This window comes from Sander lucioperca, chromosome 17 (assembly GCF_008315115.2).
Source record: "Sander lucioperca isolate FBNREF2018 chromosome 17, SLUC_FBN_1.2, whole genome shotgun sequence".
Lineage (NCBI taxonomy): Eukaryota > Metazoa > Chordata > Actinopteri > Perciformes > Percidae > Sander > Sander lucioperca.
The window spans coordinates 11177934-11190598 of NC_050189.1; the positions used below are offsets into that span (position 1 = coordinate 11177934).

Below are 12665 nucleotides of genomic sequence, written 5' to 3' on the forward strand. Positions count from 1 at the left end.
CAGTTAGCGTGTGTTAGCATGGCGGCGTTAGCCAGGACCAGTTGGGTTGTGTTTCAATTGTTTTGCGAGTAACTTGTATAATTATAGTTAGTCTCATGAGCAACTCCTAAAATTATTTTCTGTAGCCTCTGTACCCAGGTTACAGTAGGCCTATATATGTCATGTGTCGTTGTAACTGTTGTCTTCCTGATATATGTTGATAGATAATGTCTACTGGATATGAACTACTTTATAAAAAGGGATTATTTTTTAATTTAACTGTAACAGTTAAAAACTTATATTGGGACAAAGATAATATTTATTTATGGGCGGTTGGTCTGGGTGTATGGATGGGTTAAACAAACGCAGGACTTTCACTGTTCATATCCCATGTGAGACCAAAAGTAAACAAGTTATTTTAACTTACGTAACATAATTAGTTTACGTCATGTACGTAAAGTACGTTAACTTAAACACATAACGCAAGTTACATAACAAAGTTATTTTAACCCAAACCATTGAGCATTTCCTAAACTGAACCAATTAGTTTTATTTCAATTTACAACGGTAACCAAATGATTCATACTGTGTCTGACGCTGGTACTGGTCCAATAGACATATGCTATGTTGTTCTCAGAGTTATTGGGAAACAGTCAACCAATCGTTGCAGCTTTGCTTCACCGCCGATCACCTGAATACCGAGGGAGCTAAACTGTGTTTTCAAACAATTGTTGTTATAAACCATCTTTTCTATATCCACGAAGCTCAATATTCAATGTTTAAAAGAGGGCAGAACACACTGACAAAGTTTAAACTGACTGTAAAAGTGTAAATAAGGGCCATAAAATGCCAATGTTCAAATCCAACTCCAACTCTGACTTTATGTTTCCTGGTTTCCGCTCCGCTCATAGTTCAACTAGTTTAAGGATTGCTGTACTTTCCATGGCTCCACGGTGCAAAGTCCAAGAGCTGACAAACAATTTTACTGCAAATCAGCCTATCAATGTGATATAAAAGAAGGTTTGGCTTTCTGTGTGAGGCATTTATTTGCTGTGAGGAAAGTTTATCCCTTATATCTCTGTTGGCGAGAGGAGACATGGAGCAGCAAAGAAATCAATAACCAGAGGTGAAATTCTTTCAATAGCTCTGAACGTCTGGCACATTTTGCAGAATTGACAATAAAGTTGACTTGACTTGATCCACTGAGTGATTCAACTTATAATGTAAACATTCAGAGGTTATATATATGAAAACAGTCTCACAATACATTCACAGTAAATAATAAATACTAAGGTATATTTCACATTATAGAAAACAATAGTTACTTTTTATGTTCAAGAACAAAGTGCTTCAGAAGTGTTCAGCAGAAGAATAAGAAGATTGCCCACCTGTCCACCAGGTGTCCTCAGACTCTCCTCATCCTGATCACCTGTGTCTCATTTCCCAATCACCCTGTCAGCACATATACCAGACCTGGTCCTGATTGGTCCATGTTGTGTCGGGCCTTAAAAAGCACCAATACCACACTGTGAAAATACTCCACTACAAGTCAAAGTTCTGCATTCTTACTTAAGTTAAAGTAAGTATGTATCAGCTAAACATACTTAGAGTACTTAAAATAAGTATATATTGATCAGTGGAGATGGTAACTGATGTTATGTTTCTTCCTTCAAACAGTTTGGACCCAGAACGTAAGAAGTGAAGCTGCCAAATGTCTCCTCACATCTGGATCAGTTCTGGATCTGACTTGTTCTGCTGGAGGAGACATGAGACTAAAGGAAGTTCAAACAAAGGAACGACACAAACAGAAGGTAATATAGAAACATTGCTGCTGGACATCTTACAGCTGCATCTACTAGAAATATCACAGCAGAGACTATGAGAACTTTGCAGCTCTGAGAGAAGTTTTAACTTTGTTCCAATGATGTGATCTGACTTTTGGGCCTCCTGGTGTGTGTTCTGCAGCTGCATGAAGACAGAAAACCAGTGTTTGTATCTGATATCAGGTGCATCAACTCAGTAGTGTTGGACCAGCTCATAAAACACATTTATACCAATTCAGCAAATGTAGAACTGAGACTAAATAAACAATATTTTCCTTTTAATAAACATAAGTGAACTTTTTGACCTGATGAATGAAATGCTTTCCACTCATTGATTGTCTTTCAGTTCATGTCGATACAGTGTTAAAGTCAGTTTGTAGAGATTTAAAAAATAGTTTGAAGAAGTGAATTAATCACAGTAAATATGCAGAATAGTTTCTGAACATGTTGACTCATGTTGCTGCATTAATATGTGGGACATTTTAATAGCTACTGGTCGAGAGTTTTATTTACTCTGGTGGCACAGCTGATGTGTTGGTAGTATTTGGGTAGCACTGACTTTAGATTGCAGTAATTGAAGCTGTGCAACCAGAGGAAATAAAACTCTCGACCACTGCTATTCAAACATCAAGGGAGCTTATAAATCTGTCTCCCGGCCTCACTTTGGGAAATCAGATCATTCCTTCATATTGCTGCTCCCTGTGTACAAGCAGGAGATAAAGAGGGAGAAACCCATTGTGAGGACAATACCGCGCTGGACTGCTGAAGGTGAGCTCATGTTGCAAGGCTGTTTTGAATCTACTGACTGGTCAGTTTTTAGTGATTCTGCTATCTTGCATGAGTACACTGAGGCAGTTACTGACTATGTTAAATTCTGTGTGGACAGCTGTATTCCCACGCGTACTTTTCGTGTTTACCCAAACAAAAAAACGTGGGTAAACAGTGATGTACGCGTGAAATTGTATGAGAGGACAGTGGCTTTTAAATCTGGGGATGATGCTCGTTATAAGAACGCAAGATACGATCTCAAGAATGCAATCAAGTCCACTAAAAAAACAACACCGGGACAAGATAGAGCGTTACTGTTCCGAAGGGGACTCAAGCGGTTACTAGCTACAAGGCTTTTACTTCCTGCCTCGTGTTTTCCCGCCTTTGTGATTGTCTGCGCCGCCATCATGTGTTTCACCTTGTGTACACATTGTTTATGATCTTATGTATTTAGTCTCTGTGCTGTCATCTTCCCTCCCTGTCTGTCATTCCCTGCGTCGCTCATTCCTGCTGATCACAGTCTGTGATCATCAAACAGTAATATATTCATATGAACGTTATGATGATCACAGATATATAGCCTATACATTGTTTGGCTGCACTGTCACAGATTAACAAAGGCCTAATTAAAACAACAATCATTGGAGAACGAGCACAACGTTATAGTTTGGAATGATAACAAGGAACCTGTTGAAGACCGTTAGAAACGGTCAAAGTTTCTAACGGTGACTAAAAAGCTTTTAGTCACCGCCCTCTGCTTTATCTCACAGTTCATCTCAGATCATTTTAGAGTTTAGATTCTCGGCCCAAGCCCGAGCCCGACCCGAGCCCGACCGGACCTCTCTTTATAATTTTTTAAGAACATTTTGAATGACATTTAAGACCTTTTATCACAATATCAACTGAGCCTTAAATTCAGTTTTTTCAAGCCAAGTATCGCTAAACTTGCACATCCCCAAAGCTAAACAATAAAATCAGTTTTACGTCTGTGGAACAATCCAGAAGAGAGAAGTAAGTTGCTGCTCTGCGTGTTCTTGAGGAGGCGGAGTCTCGGTGACAGCCTGAAGGTGCTCAAGTCCTTTATAAACACCACTGCTCGATGTTCTACTCTGTGTTTCCTGTCATCTCTTCATACAAACACATGCTGCACAGTTGGGTGGTTTGTGGTTTAGCTCATGACTTTATACTAGCTTGGTGTTAGAGGAAAGGGATCAGACTCACTAACTGGACCTCTGTCCTCTGGTCTCCTGGTTTGGATCTTAAATGACTGAAGAGACACACAAGGTAATGTGTGAATGTGTTGATGTTGGTGTTTAGTTTGATTCATAAAATGTTTTAAAGAAAAGGACTCTAACAGTGTTTCTGCCTTCTTCTCAGGATGTGTCTGTTTTAAAACCTCCCCCGGTAATTACAGCACTTTATGAGCTGTACTACCTGCTTATAGGCTCTATATATAGGAAGTCTCATTACCCTTTTTCACAATCAAATGTTATTTATTGGCCTAATATATTTCATTTTCAATTAGTGTTAAAATGATGTTTTGTGTAAAAGAGAGTTGGTTAATTAGAAGTGATTATTCTGTAACCCTTATGTTAATTTGATGTTATTATGTATTATATTCAACATTTTAGTTAGCATAACTGAAAGAGAAAATAAGTGAAGAGAAACTGAACAGGGTGGAAGGTGCTGAGAGTTGATGTTATTAGCCTATGTATTAATCCTGTGGCCTTTATGTTTTTTATGAAGTCAATAATTTGGACTGTTCTCTATGGAAGAGAAATAAAAAAGAAGACAAAACAACCAGTTTGTTTATGAGTTCCTGTTTTTTGTGGTGAAGCACGTGTTTCTTAGTCTGGCTATCACCAGACCAAGCTCAATCTTTTAAGATTGAACTACAGGATGAAATCAAATTGTTTACCCAGTCTACGTGTTTCTAGTTCGGCCACAGCTCAGAGGTGAAGAAGTGTTTTTCTGTCTAGTTGATAGACTTTATTTTAGTATGAAATGTGATGCCCTTTCCTAAAGTGGCACAAAATGTTTAAACATGTAAAATATTTTCTAGATTTAGATTTTTTTGTAGGTTACAGTTGGAACACATTTCTGCACGTTCTGTTGTTCTGGGTCAAATTCGACCTGCATTTCGGAAAAAATTATTTTAGTTTCACCAGAGAAGTCAAATAGAAGGGTTATTATGGGTTATGGGAATTCTTGAAATTGTGAAAGTGTACACTGACATGTCTTTCTAGAATTCTTTCTTTTTTTTGTGGCCATGATGATAACCGAGCAGCACATTTGACAGTTAAAAAATCAACCTGTCAGCTCAGCTCTTACTACTTATCAGCCAACAGATTCACTGATATTGATTTATCTGCAATAAACTGATGTTAGTCGTGTGCTAAAAGCAGGATGATGAACAGGATCAGCTGAGTAAACAGACTGTATATGTTCTCTCTCTGACCTGTAATAAGTGAACTCTGAGCTCATGTGTTTGTGACTCTTCACCTCTGTCTCCTCTCACAGGGAGAAGATGATCTGCAGCATCCTGCTGCTCATCATCCTGACCTCCTGTGTCTCTGGTTAGTTTACAGCTTCACTTTATTATCCACTAACACTAAACAAAGAATCACTAAAGTGTCCACAGAAACATGTGGAGATGGAGTTTAAAGTTGTCAGTGTGTCTGCTCCTCACTTTCCCTCTCTGTCTCCTCAACAGGAACATTTGTAGTGAATGTGACCCAGACCTCCTATCAGGCAGAGGAGAACCACGACATCACACTGGAGTGGACCTTCACAACCAACCCTCACAGTTCCTCCAACTCTCTTAATATCTTCTGTGAACTGTTAACTGATATCAAGAATCCAGTCCTGTTTCATCTCCATGAAGGAGTTGAGGTCCCAGAGTCTCAGGATGAACAGTTTGCAGGACGAGTCCAGTGGGACAAAGACGTCCTCAGAGAAGGACAACTCAGACTTCATGTGTCCAGACTCAGGACTGAAGACTCGGGGCAGTATGTGTGTGAAGTGTTCACAAGTAATGAGAGTAGCTCTGGTAAATGTTGGCTCCATGTCACTGGTAAGTTGATGCAGAACTTTCTTTCAGTTTCAATTCAGCAGCTTTTTAGATATATAACAAGAAAACTTTGAACTTCCACAATCCTTACACTTCTTTGTCTTATAGGAAAATGTTCCCCTTCACATGAATGAAAGGCACATTCTGCACTAATACAACGGCTCGACGTTTAAGCACAGCACATAATACAACAGCTCCACATAAACATGGAAAGAGCACTGCTCAGCCTCTGGGTAGTACATGCATTGAGTGCCAATAACATAGTTTTGAAAATCGCATATTTTATCACATGATTAAAATTCTATTATTTTGCATTTCAGAACAGTTTTTAAGTACATATTAACAATCGAAAGCAATTTTTACCAGTGTATCTTGATTGGGAATCAAATAAATGCAAAGTTACTTTATGAACTTGATTTTAAGATTTGTAATTATTGATTTACTGTAAACAAAAGAAAAAAGTGTGAATCTGTCATTATTGCACTATTCCTCCAAGTACCTAACTAAAAAACTAAAAATCCCTATCCTTACTAGAGTCAATATAGTGTTTAGTAACTCCTAAATAATGTTGATTACTCACTGACGTCTAGTGATCACCGGTTAATGAGACAGAGTTTGCAGCACTTTGCAGCTGTTCCAGTGTGGCTACTTTCTCCGTGTCGTACAGGCTGTGTATCCGTGAAAACTACTGTCTCCCTCGACAGCAACGAGACAGGTCAACCGTAGTACGTCTTTAAGACCCGAGTCCTCTATGATGCTGACAGGTTTGCAGTTAGTTGCCACCCGTTTCGCAAGAGCTGTAGTAATTTTTTGTAAATATTTTAATTCGGCTTTACACAATGTGCATATGGCTTTCGACTTGTCTACGAGCTGTCCGGGAGTTTTGGAAAATAAAAAGCGCCATTCAGGATTTCATTGCTGCTGTCTTTCTCCATCATGCCTGCAGCCTGCAGCAGCAGGATGTGTTACGAGGAAGTGGCAGCTTGATGAAAGCTAAGCCGAGTGAAGTGTAAAATAAATTAATAAATGCCGGCATGCGATTAATGCGATTAAAAAAAATGTATCGCATCGCGTCGGCCCTTAACCGCATCGCGATTAAGGCGTTAACGCTGACAGCCCTAAAATAAACCAAAGACAGATTGTTGTTATTATCAGTAGTGGCCCATAGAGGGCAGCCCTTCTGGCATTGGCCCAAATTCCAGATGGCCAGTCCGTCACTGTGGTTCAATGTCACTGGTAAATTAATTCAGGAGAATTTTGAAAAATGAAAGATACAGATTATTTAGTCATTCTTTTTCACTAAAAACTGTTTTTTTCCCTGTCAATCTGGCCGTAGGCGTAATTTACAGGGGGGATGGGGGGTTACAACCCCCCAATTATTAAAACTGGCCAGTGCACCCCCCCCCCAAATAAATCTATTTTAATTTTCTTTACATAACTAAAGACATTTGCACCATAACTGTACTAAAAAATGTACTAAAATGCAGAAAATTAAGTGTTTTGGTTGACGCTCCAAATTTACAACCCCCCCCCCCCTCCTATACATACATTTGGTTTGTTTACATAGTAGTCATTAGCCGCTAGCTAACGAGTCACTCCAATGAATTTATAATTAAACCTGGATAAATGCACTTTACCCAGGCCTTTTTGAGAATATGCATACATTACTAAGATAGCCAGTCTTGACTGAAGAGAGAGAGAGAGACAATTTACTCATTTAACTTCAAAAGGTGTCTGCAGAACTGAGGATACAACTTTTATTGAAAAGGTTGAATAACATGTTGACGTGTATAATAATTTATAGTCTGAACTGAGGAGGATGCTGAGCATCATTACATAGGCAGTACATAGACTATACAGCTTTCTTAAAAAGAATGAAGGAATGAATGAATGAATGAAGAAATTATAGAAGGTTTAATGTAATATTGGTAATACAGGTCTTCAAAGAGCTATGGTAGTCATTTTGGGTTAAATCAAGGTGGTGTTGTGCCACATTTGGCCACAAGATGTCCTCACACTCTCATTTACTCAGTCACTGACATAGTGTGTGATCTCTCTGCCTTTGGTTGTGGCTCCTTTCCTCAAAGTCTGTGTTTTGACCCCTGCAGGTCAGACTCCATCCATTTCCCTCTATGACAGTCACCGTGCTGTATCAAGATAACTCTACAGGGGACCAGTGTGGTGTGATCCAGATCTCACTAAGACAGGAAGGACTGAATGTCTTTCACTGATCTGAGGCTCAACAACACAGGCACCTAAACATTTATCCCCGGTGTTAACGAAGATAGTCTCAGCAAGAGATGTGATCTCAATGTTACAGGTAAGATGACATCATACATAGAACCACTTACATATCATGCTAAGAAATAAACAGTAGCTCATTCATCATCAACCATTCACTGTAGGCTAATTTCATGTTGCATGATGTGTGTAATGAAACTGTTGTTGAGGTTTTGAGCTGCATAAGATGCTCCTGTCAGATATCTGGTGTCTGATTCAGCATCCTGCTGTGGTCAAAATGTCACATGTCTCTTAATAATCTGTATATTTGATCACAAGCAGTTGGGATTAAACAAAAGAGCTTAAAATATATAAACCAGACTGCAGGTGTAGCATGATTTGGGGTGGTGTGTGTGTGTGTGTGTGTGTGTGTGTGTGTGTGTTTGTGTGCATGTGTGTGTCTGTGTGTGCGTGGACTTTAATTTCCTTTTATGAAGTAGCATTTTTTTTTTAGTACTTTATTATTTCCCCGAGCACGGTTCTGTCTGTTGTTCTGCATGATAGTTATCCCAATGGCTCCAAAGGATAAATCTTTGTCAAGTACCTCCTGTGTGTGTTCAGTCAGAGCAGTGATAAGGCGTCCTGTAGATAATGTCTCAGTTATACACACTGGAGATCATTCATGTGCAAACAAACCAACATCATATTTTACCAGATGGGAGTGAGAATGTGTTGGCTGGAGACCCAACAGGGACCGCTGCAGGACATGAAGAGACATGATGGTCCCACTCGAGTTTCAGCACATTCAGGTATATTACTGTTTTCTTTTTCTTTTCTTTTTTTACATAGGCCTACTTACTGCTGCATAGAGTAAGTATCTGCCTCTCCGTCCCTCTCTCAGACACCCCCCCACTTCCCAACAGCTATTTGCCTCTCTGGCTGCCAGCCAGGTATCAGATTACAGTTCCTCCCTCTGTATGACAGTATCATACCAACCCGTTGATGATGATGTGTTACAGCGTGTGTGTCTGCTACTGGGCAGGACTGGGAGCTTTAACCAAACACTACGAGAGAGAATCTGAGTCTGAATCCATTATTACTGTCTGGGACCTTTCAGGATTCTTACTGGGAATACTGGGACTTCATTAAAACGGTTTTTAGAAGTTTTTGCTTCTCTCACTTCCCATACTACAAACAAACAAAGCAAACTTTTTGCAAGTATTCTAGTCGATTCTAACAGCAAGATGAATATGCTACTACTGAGCTGTTTTTAAAAGTCGATTGGATGAGTTTTCAGGTGAGTGTGATCTTCTTAGTGAATATTTGCTACATGTATAAAAGGTAAAGCTGCGTGTTTAGACCTCCATCACTCCTCTACTCTGCTGCTGCTGCACGTAGCATGGCTGCAGGCTACATGTTGAGAACTAGTTTTATAAACTGGTTTGCTGTGTCTGTCAGTAACATACATGATTACATTACTTGGTCGTTTAGTTTTTATAGAAACCATCCCATCTGGTTCATGTTCTGATATCAGCTCTCACTAAGACACTGGCTGGGTTTACATTACAGTGATGTCTGGGGGAATATCCGAGGTGTGGCTGGACCATATTCAGACAGTGTCAGTAACCACCCAGACACAAGTTAACACCAACCAGTGCTCTGTGAAATAGTCTGTCATCATTTAATGCCGATATTAAAACGATTTAGACATTCTTACACACAAAAAACCTACAAGCAATGTATCCTATTGCACAAACTTCGTATTTGAAATTTAATTTGAACAAAGAGTTATTTATCTACACCAGTAGAGCCCAGGCCCTCTTGTGGTGGATGTTGAGCACAAAGCTGTGCTGTCACTAGTAAATATTATTTTAATTAACTATATCAACTGTTTTAATGAACCTGATTCTGACTGAACAAGTCAAGTTATTAACACCATTAATCCATGATTGCCCTTTACGTTATGCTGTTCTTTTAGTTGAGTAGTTAACTCTGGTGTTGATGATGAAGAGCAGCAGGCTCGTCTTGGTAACTGTTTCTCAATACTTCACTTTAACAAATGAAGAGGTTTAACTTGAGGAACCTTTTGGAGAACTTTCTAACTAAATAAAGTTGATTTAAATGGTCTTTGCTGACTGTTATAGGTCATTTTTAGGGCTGTCAAACGATTCATTTTTTCTTAATCACGATTAATCGCTGAATTTCTATAGTCAATCACGATTAATCGCATGTTTTATCACATGATTAAAATTCTATTTTGCATTTCAGAACTGTTTTTAAGTACATATTAACGATGGAAAGCCATTCTTACCAGTGTATCTTGATTGGGAATCAAATGAATGCAAAGAAAGTTACTTTATGACTTGACTTTAAGATTTGTATTTGTTTATTATTTCACCCATTTTAAGTAAAGGTGCTGCAAAGGGTCAAAATAGTAGTCTAGTCCCGAGAGGCCGTAGATTCTAGTGATTTTAGAACAGCTAAGGGGCGTTGTTAGGCACGACGCAAGCCGAGTGAAGTGTAAAATAAATTAATAAATGGCAGTATGCGATTAAAAAAAAATGAACGCGTTATGCTTGGCCCTTAATCGCATTGCAATTAACGCGTTAATGCTGACAGCCCTAGTCATTTTTAAATCTACTTTTTCTTTTCTTCGTGAAGACTCACATTCACAGAGTGATTCAACTTATATTCAAACGTTCACAGACGTTGGCGAGATGGGACGAGATAGTCCTGTCCTGGCAGGTTTTTCTTCAGCGATTGTGAGATATGTGAGCATATCTCCCTTATCATCTATGTAGCCTGCCAACAATCTGCTTCAGCCATGCTTGAACTAAATCTACCAAAAACCTCCTGTCCTCTGCTGACTGGTGGATGTTATTTCTGTTCTTTCCTAATGTTCACTTCCCTATTTATATTAAAGAAGTTGTTATGACTCTTCTGTGTGTAAAACTTTTTACACTAACTTACTCAGAGAAAGTTAATCAACAAAAAAGATAATTTATGTTATTAGTGCTGAAATACTCAAGGTGTTTATTTAGATCAAGTGGCTTCTTCCCATGCTAACAGGGATCTGGTTTGACTTTGTGTAGTGAAAGTATAGAAATGATTTATTGATCAGGTAAAGACCCTGTCCTCAAACTGAGAGAAATCCAATCAACAGTCTAAATGTCCTCCCAGTTCCTCAAAGACTCCTGAATGTCAGCTGAAATAGACTGTGAGGAGGTTTAAGATGAGAGGTAGTCTACTGGTCTGTACATTAAAACATAAAGAAAAGTTTCTATTAACTTCATTAGATTAGTGGAGAGTCCAGAGTTTCCCATCATGCACTGTGGTCGGTGGAGAGAAGCTGGAAACAGTAGATGTTTTCAGTTTAGATGACTTAGATTTGTTATGAGAATATGGAAATTTGAGCACCTGGGACTGCTTGGCCACTCAGCCTCACATGACACCCTCGAGCCTTTATGCCCTCATACAGCTGCTGCATCGTGTGTTTGGTGTTTGGATGTGCTCATTAACTCTATACTGGCTGTCTGTTGCAGAGAAGACAGATTCAGATGGACCTCTGTCCTCTGGTCTCCTGGTTTGGTTCTTAAATGACTGAAGACACACAAGATAATGTGTGAATGTGTTGATGTTGGTGTTGTCATGATGTGAATCCTGTTGTACAGATTTAGTGTGTGAGGGTTGGTGGATTAGACCAGAAGTTAACAGATAATAATGTGGTCGGTTCTCTCAGTAAAGAGACAATTCAACAACAACCTATAATATAAACATTTAGTAAAGAGTCGTTTTCAATATGACAACATGAGGTTGTTTGAGTGTATACTGTTTCTATATTGCAACACTGAAAGAGGAAGTGGCCTGAATGTCAGGCTACTTCCTAAAACATTTTAATAGGCAGCTTTATAAGACATTAAACAGCAGCTGCAGCATTTAGTGAAAAGTCATTTTCATTATGATAACATTTTAATGTTATTTGTCCTGTAGGAAGTCTATTGTCCAGGACTCAGAGGCGTCATTAGGCCTCGGCGCAAGTCTCTCTCTCTCTCTCCCTCTCTCTCTCCCTCTTTTATTTATTTTTTACAAAAATAAGTAGGCCTATAATAGAATAAAAAGCCCCAGGATGGCACATGCAAATTATGAAGATAAGTATTTTCCAAGGCACTCACAGTTCTTAAATTTTTTGTAGAACTCATGGTAGAACTACTTTGTCCAGTTTATTTTTCCGAGGCGAATAGTACGGAAAAATAGTAGCCCACCTACCTACGTGCGGGGTCTGACCATCATTAGCAGGGACATGCAAAGGTACTTGCTATTGTTGCCCGTGCAACTGCCCGTTTGCCATGATTGGCTTAGCTGCCCCTCTGGTGAAAGAGCCTAAATAAACTTTTCTTTCTTTATTTTTTTTACATTTTTTTGCTGTGGTGACTGCATTATTACGATAATACGCCAATCATTACTAAAGTTAAATCAAATTAAATGCTATATCATCCATAGACAGAAATAAAATATTAGAAGCACTTTTCCGGTGATGGCTGAGCGTTACTGAGCAGCCTCCAACTGAGAGAGACGACGTAGATGTGACGTGAGCAACCTGTCTGAAAGTTGGAAGTCTTCTGGTAGCTGTGCCAAGAGAAATCTCAATCATTCCCAATCTTACAGAGACGGAGAGCGTAGGTATATGTAAGGAGATAACATAGGCACAGGCTAATTATTGATCACTAAAATGCTAGCTAACATTAGTAATTAAACTTAAACAGCTAATGTGAGACGAAACTGCCTGCAAGCTTCTCCTGTACTAT

General features: G+C 39.0%; 1 protein-coding gene across 2 annotated transcripts in view; it reads left to right on the forward strand.

The window, feature by feature from the left end:
- LOC116060419 overlaps positions 1-12665 on the forward strand; it is a 236379-nt gene that overhangs the window by 152318 nt on the left and 71396 nt on the right. Inside the window, exons 1-2 of one of the 2 annotated variants that reach the window (XR_004895469.1) lie at positions 8903-9157; positions 11405-11435. The exons of the other annotated variant lie outside the window; for it this stretch is intronic. The gene's annotated coding sequence lies outside the window, so the exon portion shown is untranslated. Of the gene's footprint in view, positions 1-8902; positions 9158-11404; positions 11436-12665 lie in introns of those variants that run through there. 2 annotated transcript variants of the gene reach the window in all.